At 32.4% G+C, this 16670-nt stretch overlaps 1 long non-coding RNA gene and 1 pseudogene across 1 annotated transcript; both read right to left on the minus strand.

The window, feature by feature from the left end:
- Window positions 1-603: 603 nt before the first annotated feature.
- On the minus strand, window positions 604-9227 carry LOC111374651 (annotated as a pseudogene).
- A 4082-nt stretch (window positions 9228-13309) lies between these two features.
- Window positions 13310-16219, minus strand: LOC111374664. The gene is made up of 4 exons (XR_002699173.1): window positions 15845-16219; window positions 15505-15761; window positions 14197-14320; window positions 13310-13844 (listed from the first exon to the last, which is right to left on the minus strand). It is a non-coding gene; the product is annotated as an uncharacterized LOC111374664 (long non-coding RNA).
- Window positions 16220-16670: the final 451 nt, after the last annotated feature.

A 16670-nucleotide genomic window follows, 5' to 3' on the forward strand; every position in this document is an offset into this window, starting at 1 on the left:
GTAGAAATTTGGTGGTGATGTAACCTATAAAGCCATTTCTTGGGTTAACGTCCTTGTTCAACTTGCTTGGCTTAGTAGATCGAGGAGGGATTATGTTCTCGACCATTCTTGAAAGCTTCAATAGAGATGTGACCACTCAAACGTCTAGGACCAATCTACGGTGCAGAAGTTTGTCTTGCTCCCTTCATATGATACTTCTTAGGTTGCTATACTCTAGGTATTCAAATGCTAGAAATCAAGTCAAAATCTTTTTTATTTGATTTCTTGCCATTGACCTCTTAAATGGATTTTGGTTCTATTACTATTTGTTTTTGTGTGTGTGTGTGTGTGTGTGTGTGTTAACGATGGTGTATTTTTAAGACTTCTTCAAGAGTTCACTTTGCAGCGTAAGATACTGAAATTTACCACGACCACCATCTGCAGTCCATTTGCGTTCTCTTCCTGGGCCGAGTGTGACCGATCATCCACCGACTCCTTTATTGTGAAAAATGAGCAAGTCAACATGTTTGTTCTTTTGCAGAATCAAAGTTTGATTCACATTCCACAATTGATTTAAAAGTTCAACATTCTTAGGTCATGATAAGGGGCTTCCTGTATGCAAAAATGAACTCCTTCACTATAACTGATTGACAGCTCTTACAACTCGATCAAATGCCATATTTAGGTATTCTGACCAGATACTCATCTTAAGCAGCACTGAAAGAACTTGCTGCATTCTCAACAAACTTCCTGGCACCTTTAAACCATCTCTTGTCCCCTGCTTGAGCCTTGCAGACGTACAACTTACCAGCTGACACCGTGGCTTTTATCAGTTGGTATTTGCCGTCTTCATCTCCATCAACCCGCTCTAGTCAATACTGATATGAAATAGTACGGTTGCCCATTGATCACTGGGGGTTGAACTCTCCAATATGTTTTGCAGTTGCCACTGCATCCGAATCGAAACCACCTTGAATGTTAAAAAAATAAAAAATAAAAGATAAAAAATAAAATTATAGAATAGAATAGAATAGAATTTATTTATTTATTTTAGATGCTATATTTTATATTTTTGAAGGTTGAAGGAGTAAAGCGGAATATGTTTTAAATTCTATTAATTTTGGATCAGATAATTAGATTTTGATAGAGCAATGATGAATATATCATTATTGGGCTCGTTTGATAGCTCGTATTTAATCGCGTATATAAAGCTTGAGATTATTTGGATAAGCGAAACCTAAATTATTGAAATTTTAAAAAGTTGTCATTAAATATTATTTTATTATGAATTATGTTGTACACTCAGCTTGACAGCCAACTCACATAAGTGGGCCCCACGATTATTTTAATCTCGAGTCCCACTTGTATAATGTGAAAAGGCTGTCAAAGTTGATGTTAAAAAGAGAGTACTTGTAGTATGATTCTTCTATTATTTTTGTTCTTGACTTGTGAAAGTTTTGACAGCAACATTGGTGTTGGGATTGAGTTAAGTATGTTGTTTTCTTTGATTTGGATGAAGTCTTGGGTAATTTGAACGTTTACTTCCTATAGGACACTTATCCTATATTTATCCATTTATGCAACCTTCACAGAAAAAGGTCGGAAAACCTAGTGTGTGTGTGTGTGTGTATATTTTTTAAACACGACAGCAGGCTGAAAATAAAGCGTGATATCGATATAGCATCTACAAAAATTTCTTTGATGTGATGAGTTAAGATAACAGGGTGTCGTTGATTTTTATCCCTTTTAAATTATTTTTTCATGTTGTTAAATTATTATGCCAATGAAAGTTAATGATATGTATGTTATAACCATCCGATATAAAAAAAAAAATATGATATTTATTCAGTTCTAAGAGAATTCTAAAGATATGATGATGGTATGATATTTTTTACATATGTTTTAAATCTTTTACTCGGAATTGCACCATTATTCGTATCCTACTAAATATTTCCATATACTCATCATTTGCCCCACTCCTCATAGGTTAGAATGGATCGTCGGTTGGTGGCGATAAAGTGCAGTTATGGTGCCAAAATATTTGGAACTAATAAATTAAATTCGGTGTAACATGACTATAGATTTTATTTTCAGCATTATTTTAGTTATATTATTATGTAGGTTGTGTTATTTAGAGTTTGGAACATGTTTCATTGGGTTATGTATTTTTTAATATTGGCTGAATCAAAAATTTCATGTTGTAATATTTGATATGTTTATTTAATTACGAAATGAACAAGATACGGCGTAGGAAAATTCTTGTTTTTTTTTAATTAAAGAATATGGAATTATTCAATGTAACAGTGAGTAAACTACCATTACATAATTTTATATTTATTGCATGTCATGTTTTTCTTAAAATTTAAATGAAACTTTTAGTAACGATTTAAATATTAAAAATTTGGATCATTACACTGAACGTATATTTCCAACTTTGAATCAGTTTTACCAGAGAAGGCTTGTTTTCCCAATAGACAGTCCACCTGCATGTAGAAAAAGTTAAAAGTTTGCTATAAGAATATCGTCCAAGCATGTTTGGTAGGCTGGATATTTCTATTGATAGTGTTGTTCAATACTCTATACTAGACATAGTCGTGGGTGAAAATAATAATGAAGACAATTCATTGTTGTAAATATTGAAAGGATGAAGAAGAGACAAAAGAGAAATTAATAAGATGAACAAGAAACCAGAAAATTGAAACAACAATTTGAAGGCTCGAATGCGGGATCGCAGTTCTCAAATTATATTTGCCTCCTCTCGAAATTGATTGAGATGCTTTAGGATTTTGACAAATGATTTGTAGGATTATATCAAGCCTTGAAATGGATTAAACACCAAAACACAAGTATAATCCACCAAAACTTATAAGAACACAAGGATGACTGAATATGAATATGAATTAAGAGTTTGATCTTTGGATTTTGGAATGGATGTTTATCACAAAGTGTTTTTCCACATATTATTGGCTTGAAATGCATCATTTACATATAGGCCACAACCATATACATGAAATGGTGCCAAAAAATGAGTGAAAAGTCACCAAAAATCAAATTTGTAACGTTCAAAAATAGCCACCAACGGTCACAAATTTTGTACTATGCGACTGCATAGTACAACCTATGCGATCACATAGTTGATGTAGACTGAGACCATTTGGTCTCGATCATAGGCCATGCGACCGCATGGCCTAATCAACCACGCGGTCGCATGGTTAGTCACCACGATCGTTTTGATATCCAACCCAATTCTTGTTCCAACTATAAATGTTTTGTTGATTTTTGAACAATATCTTCAACAATCCCCCACTTGTTCAAAATTAACAAGAACTCATATTCAATTTATACGATACTCATGCATGAGGATTAGATATCTTTCGATTTGAATCTAATTATAGTGTAATTCAAACAAAGTAAAATCGAAATCCAAGGTAGCGTGAAGCTTGGAACCAAGTATTTCATGTGACAATACCGGTAAGAACACACACACGAATATCACATGTTCTCAAGTTTCTCATTACTTGCTTAACACTTTTATGGCATTGCGCTTAACCTTTTCAATAAACTTTTAAGAGAGAGACTCCAACTCTCTATTAAGGCGGCAATACCTTGAAGTTTATTTATGTAAAGTTCTTTCAGTACCTTTGTTACTTTTAGAAGTACTTGTGTTTTAGCATTGAACTTTATTAAGAGCTTAAGGCTCAACCCTCATTTCAGTAACAACCAGCATTATTTTATCTAGGATATGATTATTGTGGATGTGAATAATGCTGCAACTATCCACATATCGAATGACTTGTTATTACCTGTTGAACTCGTGTATTACCTTTTGAGTAACGACGGGTAGGGTTGCCGTCATTGGTGGATATTTCGGTTAAGGAGTTTCAATCCCATTCTACTCGAAGTAAATGCTACTAAATCTCTATTTAGAGGTTTAGTTAAAGGATTCGCCAAATTTTCAATCGACCTTACATAATTTAGGAAAATTATTCCATCTTTGATTAATTTCCTTATGTAATCATATCTAAGACTCATATGTCTAAACTTTCCATTATATACCTCATTGCATACTTTTGCTAACGTGGCTTGACTATCACACATGATAGATATTGAAGAAATATTATTCGATCCCAAAGAAATCTCATAGAAAAGATCCTTAAGCCACTCAACCTCCTTTCTTGTATCCGATAGGGCTACAAATTTCGATTCCATGGTCGAGTGTGTTATGCATGTTTGTTTCTTTGACTTCCAAGAAATAGCACCTCCTCCTAGAGTGAACACCCAACTTAAGGTGGATTTGTATTCACCCGTGCTAGATATCCAACTAGAATCACCTTCCAGTATTGCTGGGAATTTAGTATATTGTATGCCTAAGATCTGGGTTTTCTTTAAGTATCCAAGAACTCTCTCAATAGCTTTCCAATGATCATTACTTAGATTGTTTCTAAAACTACTAAGCTTACTTATTGCATAGGCTATATCCGGTCTTGTGTATTGAACTGCATACATAAGACTTCCAATAACGCTTGCATATTCCAATTGAGCAATCGCCCCTCCATCATTTTTTACAAGTTTTGAACTTGGATCAATAGGAGTATTATACTCTTTTATGTTCAAGTGTTTGAACTTGTTAATCACATTCTCAATATAATGCGATTGACTAAGGTGATAACCCCCACTAGTCTTTGAGATTTTGATACCTAAAATAGTATCTACTTGTCCAAGATCCTTCATTTTGAATGTGGAAGATAGAAACCTCTTCGTTTCTCTTACACCGTCCATGTGATTGCTTATAATCAACATATCGTCAACATACAAGCATATAAATATCATGTAATCATCACATACTTTAGAATATAAACATCTATCTATACTATTATGTTCAAATCCAAAAGATATTATAGCTAAGTCAAACTTTTCATGCCATTTTTTAGGGGTCTGCTTTAAACCGTATAGCGATTTAACTAATTTGCATACCTTTTGTTCATTTTCAGGTAAAACAAACCCTTCTGATTGTTCCATATAGACCTCTTCATCGAAATCCCCGTTTAAAAATGTCATCTTAACATCCATTTGATGCACATGCAAGTTATATATCGAAGCTAATGCAAATAATATCCTAATCTATATTATTCTTGCCACCGGTGCATATGTATCAAAATAATCGATTCCTTCCTATTGTCGATATCTTTTGGCTACTAATCTAGCTTTGAAAGTATTTAGAGAACCATCAACATTATATTTTCTCCTAAATACCCATTTACATCCAATGGTTTTGAATCCAGGTGGTAAATCGACAAGTTCCCAAATTTTATTAGACATTATCGAATTCATTTCATCTTTAATTGCATCTTTCCAGAAGATGCTATCACGAGAAGCCATAGCTTCTTTATACATTTTAGGGTCGATTTTCACTTGTAGAACAAAAGAAATTGTTCTTACAGCATTTAATTCATTTCCTTCTACTAAGTAAAAGGAGATAAGTTGAGAATCAATTTCATCCTGTCCCAAAGACTTCTCAACTCGAGTTCTTTTGCTTCTTCGTGGTTCACTAGATTCGTTAATATCTTTAGAAGACATTTCACCTCATGTGCCACTTGAGGTAGGGATATTTTCAAGATTTTTCCCTTAATTCATTATTCGAAGATAACGAATCTTCAAAGAAATCTACATCACTTGATTCGATAATCATATTGGTCTCCAAGTTTAACAATTTATAAGATTTGCTATTGTTAGCATATCCAACAAAGGTACATTTAATGCCTCTTTGACCTAATTTTGTCCTATTACGGTTCGTGTTCTTGCAATAAGCAAGACACCCCCACACTTTGAAGTATCCAATATTTGGTTTCCTTCCTTTCCACAATTCACACGGAGAAACCTTTGTATGTTTTGAAGGAACCCTATTGAGTATCCTACATGCACTTAGCAATGCTTCACCCCACAAATTAAATGGCAACTTAGCATATATAGGCATGACATTAATCATTTCTACTAATGTTCTATTCTTTCTTTCAACTAAACCATTTTGTTCGGGAGTCCTAGGTGCCGAACATTGATGAATTATGTCATGTTGTTCACAAAATAAATTGAAGTTACTAGAAAAGTATTCATCACCTCTCACTTCTTAAAGTCTTTAGTTTCTTTCCTAGATGGTTTTCGACTTCATTCTTATATACTTTAAACATGTTAAAAGCTTCATGTTTAAATTTCATCAAATAAACATATGTATATCTAGAAAAGTCATCAATAAAGGTAATAAAATACATATTTCTCCCCTAGTTAACATACCGTTTAATTCACATATATCCGTATGAATTAATTCCAAGATACTAAATGTTCTTTTCACAGTTTGATATGATTTTTTAATCGTTTTAGATTCTACACATGTTTTGCATTTATGTTAATTATTTTCATCATATGAAATCAAATCACATTTTTTCATACGTTTCATAGTATTTTTACCAATATGTCCGAATCTAACATGCCATAATGAAAATAAATCAACTACATAAGCAAAATCAATTTTATTCATTTCATTGTCAATAGTACATATTTTGACCATTCCTTTACAAGAATAGCATTTTCCAACAAAGTTCTCTTTAAGGGATATTACAAGTTTATCGGATTCATACACACATTTGATACTAGATTTTCCTAAGAGATTCTCACTAACCAAGTTCCTATTCATATCCGGAACATGTAATACATTGGTAAGGGTAACGATTTTTTCGGAAGTGAAGATGATATCAACAGTTCCTTTTCCAATAACCTTGGAGCGAACTTCGTTGCCCATTTGAATCTCTTGATCTCTATCCACTTCATGATAGGTTTTGAATGAAGATTTATCATATGATACATGCACCGTAGCACAAGTATCATACCACCACCCAAGAACCTTTCCCTTGATAGCATTTATTTCGCTCACGGTGGCCACAATCTTTTCTTCTTAAATGGAGTTTATTTTTACCTTTGGAGTTGCTTCTTTCCCTGTGTCTACAATCTTTTGCGTAGTGTCCAAATTTTCCACACACAAAACATCCTCCTTTGGTCTTCTTCTTGGATTTGTTAAAATTCCTCAAAGGCTTCCTTTTGTTGGACTTTGTAGGCGGTTCAGATTTCTCAACGGCATTGGCTTGAGAAGTCCCTTCCGAAGAGATTTCACTTCTATCACGTAATCTGGATTCCTCCTCAATCCGAAGATGTTTTTGCAATTGTTCCAAAGAATAATCTTCGGTACTATGCATTATTTTCTTCCGGTATCCTTTCCAAGCCCCCAGGAGTTTAGCAAATTATAGCCCCCACTTGAAAGGTATCCAGAATTTCAATCTTTACCGCTTTTAGTTTGTTGACAATAACTTGCAATTCATGTACTTGAGGAAGAAGGGGTATATTATCAAGGATTTAAAATCAAAGTATTTCGAAATTAAAAATTTCTTGGTACCTTCTTCTTCTGCTTTATACTTACTTTCCAATGCATTCCAAATCTCCTTTGCCGAAGTTGTGTTGGTGTACAAATCATACAACCGATTCGATAGTGCATTGAGTATGTGACCGCGGCATATCAATTCATCTTCTTGGTGTTTTTGTCTCTTCGCCTTGATTACTTCGATCTCTCCATTTGTGGGTTCTGGTAATGGCGCCAAATCTAGATCTAAAATGTAGAAGATCTTCAATGCAGTAAGAAGAAACTTCAATTTTACTTGCCAACACTTGAAGTTTGTACCATCGAATCGATCCAACCGCACCAAATCTTGGTTCATGAGTTTTATTGTTGCCATTGTAGTCTCGCTCTCCATCGCATCAAATATAGTTTAAGATTGTTGTAAATATTGAAAGGATGAAGAAGAGACAAAAGAGAAATCAATAAGATGAACAAGAAACCAGAAAATTGAAACAACAATTTGAAGGCTCGAATGTGGGATCACAGTCCTCAAACTATATTTGCCTCCTCTCAGAATTGATTGAGATGCTTTAGGATTTTGACAAATGGTTTGTAGGATTATATCAAGCTTTGTAATGGATTAAACACCAAAACACAAGTGTAATCCACCAAAACTTATAAGAACACAAGGACGATTGAATATGAATATGAATTAAGAGTTTGATCTTTTGATTTTGGAATGGATGTTTATCACAAAGTGTTTTTCCACATATTATTGGCTTGAGATGCATCATCCATATATAGGTCACGACCATATACATGAAATGGTGCCAAAAAATGAGTGAAAAGTCACCAAAAATCAAATTTATAACGTTCAAAAACGCCCACCAATGGTCACAAATTTTGTACTATGCGACCGCATAGTACAATCTTATGCGGTCGCATAGTTGATGTAGACCGAGACCATTAGGTCTCAGTCATAGGCCATGCGACCGCATGGTTAGTCACCACGACCGTTTTGATATCCAACCCAATTCTTTTTCCAACTATAAATGTTTTGTTGATTTTTGAACAATATCTTCAACAATCATTACTTTGGAGAGGAAGTACTCATGGGAACCGTAGTCAATGATGGATTTCTTGTTAGTCCGGATGACCATAACGACGATGTTGCTTGTGGAATCGAAGTTGTCCTCGTATCTAAGATCTTGACCAGGGTATTCCACTTCTTTGCCAGGGTTCCTCTTTGATGGAATTGGCTACTTTGATCTATGACACAGCGCAAGGAATCCACCAAATTATGAAGAAAATAAACTCACAAATTTTATTAATGAAAATATGATCAAAACAACGAAATAACCCCTTACTTATAAGGGTTATAAGGAAACCTAGTTTAAAATGACAACAATTAATGAAAACGAAGTTTAAACAAATTAAAATTGAAAATAATCCAAAATAAACTAAATGACAAAAATAGTGCTAAAACTTTAAAAATTAGTTTTCGAGTTTCTTTGTATGTTATCGCATAGCTATGAGTATTGCTATTTTTGTCGTTCTCTTTTCAAAATGGTCATATGTGCCTAAACCGAAATTCGAATGTTCTCTCTGTACTATTACCAGATTCTTCACAAGCTGCATCGGTCGATGAAACCTTAGATCTGATGGTAGCTGCCCCAATTAAAACAGCAAGAGCCAATCTTTGGGACATGATGTTTGTGCCATCTTCTACTCAAAGTGCAGCCTGATTCTGCGTACGCCAAATTAGTCGTGTTGGCTTGAGATAGCGGTTAGACGAAGAAGATGATCTATTTTGAGTAGAGTGTGATGTGCCTACATGGTGGTGCAAGAAGCATGCGGTTGAGGCCATTGATCCCTCTCACTCTCTCTCTCTCAAACGCACATGGACACTTGCTCCTTTTGCTTGCTTGTGTATGGACTTCGATGTGGGAAGAAAAATGGGGGGTTTTGGACTTTGATTGATGTTGGCACATTAGGATTTTTCGTAGAGAATAAGGTTGTAGTGGCTCTCAATGGTGACAAAGTGTTCATTTGCATAATCTTGCTCTTCCAAAATTTAGTGTGGTTTCCATGTCAATTGTCATATGAGCATAAGGGTCCCACCTTCTCAAACTTTCCTTTTGAAGATAAAACCATACATGTTAGAATAATACTATTTAATATCGGTAGTGCTAAATACCAATCTATACATCCACATGTAATATGTCCTAATAAATAAGTCATAAATCCTTGTATTCAATTGAACCTAATTTAATGGCACAAGTATTGTCACTTAGATTGATGTTAAATACCAACATGAAGAATTGTTGTTGTCATAAATGTGGTTATAATATAACTCTATCTATTTGCACGATTGCACATGGGTTTGTACGAAACAAGAGACTTTCCTACAAGTATTAAACTCAAGGTTTTTGTAAAAAAGATAAAAAATAAAAATAAAAATCTTAAGGTCCTGATTTGTGATAATCAAATTTTAAAACTCATGGTTTTGGATAATTTTCCACTTTCTTTAAGTTTAGGCAAACATGCTAAGTCTGTCGTATATTTATACTCATTTTGTTTTAAATATGAAATACTAGAAACTTTCATCGTGGTTTTTGACTAATACAACAGCAAATAATAGAATCGAGTGGATGCAAAAGGTGTTTCGTCGGACAAACCTTTTCAAACAATTAAGTGGGTCCCATTTAGTCTTGGGTTGATTATATATATTAGTTTGGAAAAATAGATTCTCTAAATACGACTAGGCATGGATAGCAGCCACCAATTACAATGTTATTTTTAGCCGCGAGTGTATTCAATTAAAAAAAATTTTAAAAACTTTTAAGTATTTAAAAAGTTTAAATATATTTAATTGAAACCTTTAAAGATTTTAAAAATTTTGATATATTCAATAAAGACTTTTATAAACTTTTTAAAAGTTTCGATATATTTAATTAAAAGTTTTTAGGAGTCTCTAAAAGCCTTGTAGTATTCAAAATTTTAATGACTTTTAAAAATTTTCATAAAAATCTGCAGGACACTATATTTAAAATAGAAAGTACAAAAACAAAATTTCGAAAGAAGTCTCCCATTCATCCCAAGATTTCAGGAAACTTCAATTTTTTTAATTTTTTTTAAATATGCTTTATGTCATGTAAATATTCTCTTTCTTCTTCCATTATTCGGACCTTGTAGTTATGATTGAAAGATTATTATTTTTTATTCCACCTGTTAATTATATTTGTTCTAATTTCATTTTTATATCTTTTTAATTGTTTCTCTTCAATCTTTAAAAAAAAAAAAATTGTAATTAAGTCCTTGTTTGAGCCCCTTTTTTCATCAAAATATATTCTTTAACAGTGATTTAATCTTATTTCAATCACATATTTTCAATAAAATAATATTACATGTAAATCTATAACTTATCTTTATTTTTAATCATACATTTTCAATTAATACACTATTCAAAAATGTATTTTTTTGACAAGAATGTGGCTCAAATAAGGGCTAAAAATTCTTGTAACAAATCTTTTGTCCAGTTTTTTGTGTAATTGATCGATTTTTTAATAAAATTTTCAACCATGCTACACTATCAGACCTGTAAGAGGTCTGGTAGTGCAACCCCTCTCACAGTTCAGGTGGGGTGTGTTTTTGGAGGGGTATTTTTTTTAATTATGGGGCCTGTCGAGGTGAGAGAAAATGGGAGAGGGGCTCCTATATCTGACATTTTATAAATCTGGTAGAGGAGCATTACTCTAAAATTTTATACTTAAAAAAAATGACTAATTTGTCATTAAATTTTAAATATATTACTTGAAACATTATGTAAATATTTTTTAATTATTTTAATTAAGGTGATTTACTTTTTTTTTCTTTTAGAAATATTTTTTTACTACATGGATGAACGGAATGGAAATCAATCCTCGACCTTTTATGTAAGAATCCATGTGATTTCTATTTTAAATGAAAGTTTTCAAAAGTCATTCGAATTTTAAAAAAGTCTATAAAAATTTTAAAAATAAAAGTTTATATAAATTCCACTAATTCCATACAAATTTATAAAAACTCATAAGATTCACAAAAGTCACCACTTAAAAATAAGTCTTTAGAAGTCTCAATCAAATATAACCCTTTTTAGAGTTAAGTTTAAGAAACTTTACTTTTATTCTAAGCATAACCAAATATGCTCTAAACCTTTTTCATTTTTTGAAAAATATGTTCTTTAGTAGTTAATGCTATTTTTGTGCTTTATTATAATTTTTTTCTTATATAAATTCAAAGAGCCGAACATTTATTTTAACCACACATTCTTAACTATTTTTCACTTTAAAAATTATTCACTTATTATATAACTCACCTTCATTAAACCATCCTTATTTTTTTTCCAAACAAACGCATTAATTACTACCAATTTGCTCATTGGTGATGTCGTTATCACGGCGTCGTTTAGCTTCTCCCGATAAAAGTGGGGCATCTTATCCTCCTCCCGCATTAATTACTATCATTTTGCTCATTCTTTCGTGTTTAAATTGTGCGTATTCAATTTTTTTTTTTAATTAATTGTACATGTTCAATTCTAGTACAGTGATCATAGAGTCTGTTTGATTGCAAGAATGAAATTTGAATAGAAAGAAACAAATTTTAGGAAATTGAATTGTTTAGAACTTATTTTTCTAGGAATTGTCAATTAAATGTTTTTTATCAGTATAATTTTTCACCTGAAAAATGTTAAAATTTTGGATTTTTTAAGGTTCGTTTGACTTTGTTTTTTGTGAAAATTGTCAATTAAAAGAATATAATTTTTTACAATTGTGAATAAAACTTGAGGACATAGCTGAAAATAAAAGAAAAAATTAAAAAAAAGGTCCACCAACTCATGGAAAATGCACGTGTGGGGNAAAAAAAAAAAAAAAACCACCCCCACAAAAGGGGGGGGGGGGGGGGGGGGGGGGGGGGGGGGGATGGAAATGGAATTTCCTAAAAAATATTGCAAACAAACAGGCCCTTTTGTGAAAAATGAAAAATGTTTTCCATAAAAAATGTGACCAATCAAACAGCCCTTAGTAGAAAATCAAATTAGTTATGTTCATTAATTAGTATCCGGACATGATATTCCATTGTTTGTTTATTTTCCAAATAAACATTCACATTAATCATTGAATCATGCTATAAGTACAAAATTTTTTAACAAAAAAATTTTACAGACAATACATGGTGGAACATCATTAGAAGATGGGAAAAAAAGAAGAAGAACGATCCACTTACATTTTGTCACGTTAGTGTCGGTACAAATTCTATTAAATTTTTCTTGTACTTATAGTTTTATTGTTAATCATTTGTTATTTTTATTATTACTAGTCATTGACACGTGCGTTGCATAAATTTTATATTTATTATGTTTTTATTAGTGTAGAAATTGTAGATGTTAAAAAAAAAGTTGAAAAAGGAATATTCAAGAGTCTTGAGAGCATATTATTTCCTCGCTACTGCTCTATCCAACAAGGTGATCATTTCAAAAGTTGATATTACTGCACAAAGAAACTCACCAAAAAATAAACTTAAAGACATCATGTGTATGTAGAACATGACAATAAATGATAATAGAAACATTTGACATAGATAAAGATTGCAAGTTTACATGAGTGAGAAATATTTGATCCACTAAATAATAAAGCATACATCAAAAAATTAAAATGGATTGCAAACAAGTTGTAAAAAGATACGATGCAGTATTTACAAAATAAAACCAACGAGCCAGTATGTTGAGACAATAAATAATTTTTGCACTATCACTTCTACTTCTTCTCTTGGTTGTTTATAAATAACAGGATCTGAATATACAATAATTATTGGAACAATTGCATTAAATCAAATTAATTATTAGAACGAAGGATTAAGAGAGAAAATATAAGTAAAGCACATACCTAACCCACCAAAAAATGTAAAACATATCCAAATAATTCTTTCTAGTTGGCAAAAAACACATCCAAAAATAAAGTATCCACCTGTATTTTGTACCATCATCCAAAATATCTATCACCCCTCAATTCTTAGAAACTGGACAAATGCCATTGAAGAATGAAACAAATTAAACGTTAACAAATAGACAAATTCAATTTCCTTGGAAGTGAATGAATCAAACAACTAAATGCTTGATCATTTAATGGTTCCAGCACAATGCATGTGAGGTTTCTCTAAAAGTTCCAGCCATATATGATAAATAAAACCTATGATCTCCATAGGTGTACAACGAGCCCTTCTTCAAGCAACATCCATTATTTCAGCACAATCCAGAAAGCCTTAATATGTATTGAAGATCAATAGAAAAGATTTTTAAGGGAAACAAGGGCCACTGCAATATAAAGAAAACTATGTATGAGGCCATACTAGTTTGCTTATAATTTCAAACTCAACTTGCTTATAAGTCAACATGGAATCGCCCTACATCACCCGTATAGAACCTCCTCATTCCTTTCTCATCAACCTAAGCATCATCAGATTAACAAAGTAAATACTTTTAAGCTGAAGTAAAGAGCACATTTGGCTAGCTTAAAATAAATAAAAGTTACTTTCAATTTCCAAACATATATGGATAAATCACATTTTTCTTACATTTAAGTTAAAAAATGTTATTTATGTTTTGAAAGTAACAATTGTTTTACTAACAAACTAAGTAGCTTCTACTTATTTCCAATTCTAATCAATAAAAAGTTACTTGTTTAACAATAAGTAAACTTTCTAGGCATAGCCAAACAATGCTCTTTGACAATGTGAGATTAAAAAAAAAAAAAAAAAAAAAAAAAAAAGGAAAGGCACAAAATTTGAAAATTACTTACATTGTACACTTCCTTTGATTTCTCGTCATTTTGAAATATCCAAGGGTAACATTTTGTTCACCGATAACTATTTCTCCATGCGGCATTGGAGAATCGCTAATTAAGTATCTGCCCTATGGCTAATCTATCAATTGAAATTTAGAGATAAAATTATAAGTAATACATTTTTTCCGGGATGTTTTAAAATAAAGAATTAATATAAGCAATCCAACACTCCAAAATAGAGATTATGTTTTTCATACATGAAGAAGAAATACACATACTACAAACACATGTGATACTTTGAAGTGAAATACAACTGTGTACATTTTACTGTGATGAATGAGCAAGGTAGGGGAGGGCCAACTCGACCAACGGACGTATCACCATATTCATAAAATGTTCCACCAGAAAAGGTTTCAGTAAGACCATAACCTTGACCTATTGGAGCATTGAAAATAATGAACAATTAAGGGTTACAAGATTGAGTTCAAAAGAAGAATGAAGGCACAGCACAAGACAGGGAAAATTAAGAACCTCCTATATAGAGTATCACAGTACGGCACAAAATTGTAGTGTGGCAAACTAATTCTACGGTATAGAGAACGATATGGTGCTTTGTGTTTGAATGGATTCAGTCAAGGAAAGGAGAAAGACATTTTAATCACTTCACTTTAGCTCAAACTTAAAGGGTGTGTTTCGTACAAGTTGTTTGACAAAATTGGACAATATAGTGAACAAGAAGTCTATACAATCCTTCCTAACAAACATTCCAAAAAATTTTAAAGCGACATTGATACTAAACTTATACATAACAACTATAATTGATAAATAAAAAATAAAAGAGGTAATTGAATATAAATATCCAAATTGTGAGAAATATACCCAAAACAAGAGAATTATATCAGCACCTTTTATGATTGCTTTGGTTTCTATGGATTTTTTATTCAAATAATTTACGCCTGAAAGTAGAAATCTAAAAGGTTTATCATTTCATTTCCAAAATTATTTACTAATAGCAAAGCAGCACCTCAACAGACCCCAAAAAAAATGGAAAAAGAAAAAAAAGACAAAAAATAAGGTGTTTTTGTTTTAGCCATAGGCAATACCTATTAACCTACAAGCTCTAAATCAAAACTACTTGCACCGTTCATATAGCTCAAATGGGCATACCAAACATACCCACACAAATTCGTATAATCATACAATTTTTTTTATTTTCACTCAATTGGTTTACAGTGGATGCAATTATTTACCTAACAAACAACACCTCTTGTTCAAATGCAAAGTTATCCAGCTGGAAAATTGACACGTGCGCCTCATACATACCTTGAGATCATGGTTGTATTTTCTATATTTACAGAGTTTACGAATGCAACCATCGAGTTCGAATATATCATCTTTACTACTGTTCCTTTTTTGCGAACCAAAGCCGACAATCTCCAGTACAATCCGCCTTTCCTTCCACCAAAGGTCATGCAGACGAACGTGCCGAAATGGAAACAGACCAGTTAGGGTCAACCTTATTAGCTTCTTCTTCATAAACTTCCAAATTGCTAAGATATAAGCCCATGAAAGGACATGCACTGGAAAATGGAAATACAATTTTATATCAATAGAAATCCCAAAATGTTCTTCGAGATGAAGACAAAAAGCAATTAAATCTTACAGAGGGTACATAAGTGGATGATCTGCTTGGGTTTCAAGCCTCAAGATGCCGTTTCAATTCTTCCAGGCTAGCATGAACCTCATTCGTAGCCCGTAGCTCCATTGGGTAGATTTTGGCGTGCTCACGATCCAAAGCGGAGAGTTTTGTAAGCCAAAAATCAAAAATCAAAATCAAAAAACATAACAAAAATTCCAATCCATCAAAAAAATCATAACACAGATGTATGATAATAGAAAGGCTTGAAAAGAAAGGGAGAATAGTGAGAAATTTGTGTGGATGAGAAGAAACAGAAAATATGGATTTGAAGATGCGTGGCCGGGTAGCGTAAGAAAATAGAGAGAGTCAGAGAGAGTGTCTTTTTGTCAGATTGCAATATATTGAGAGAGAAGATTGAAACGACTTTAACCCAAATGACGTCGTCTTCACACAAATGAAGGTAAAACATCGTCGTTTCCTTCTCATACAGAAAAAATGAAAAATAGGAAAAGAATACGAAAAAAAGGGAAAAATGACAAAAAAAAATGAAAGGGGATTTGATCACTATTGTATCTACTGCAACTCTCCATTGCATTTTTTATAAAGTAGGGACAAGGATTTTGCTTGATGTACATAATTTTTGTACATCAAGGTGTCCATGCCTCTCACATGGGGTGGGGTTCACACTTTTGTAGGTCCCACCCCATGTGAGAGGCATGGATACCCTTATGGACAAAAATTATATACATTTAGAATTTTCCGTAGGGACAATGTACGCTTCAAATAAAAATTACACGTATATTAGAAAAAAATAAGAAATTTAATGAAATAAACTCCAAATTCATGTTGG

Source organism: Olea europaea, unplaced genomic scaffold (genome assembly GCF_002742605.1).
Source record: "Olea europaea var. sylvestris unplaced genomic scaffold, O_europaea_v1 scaffold1273, whole genome shotgun sequence".
NCBI lineage: Eukaryota > Viridiplantae > Streptophyta > Magnoliopsida > Lamiales > Oleaceae > Olea > Olea europaea.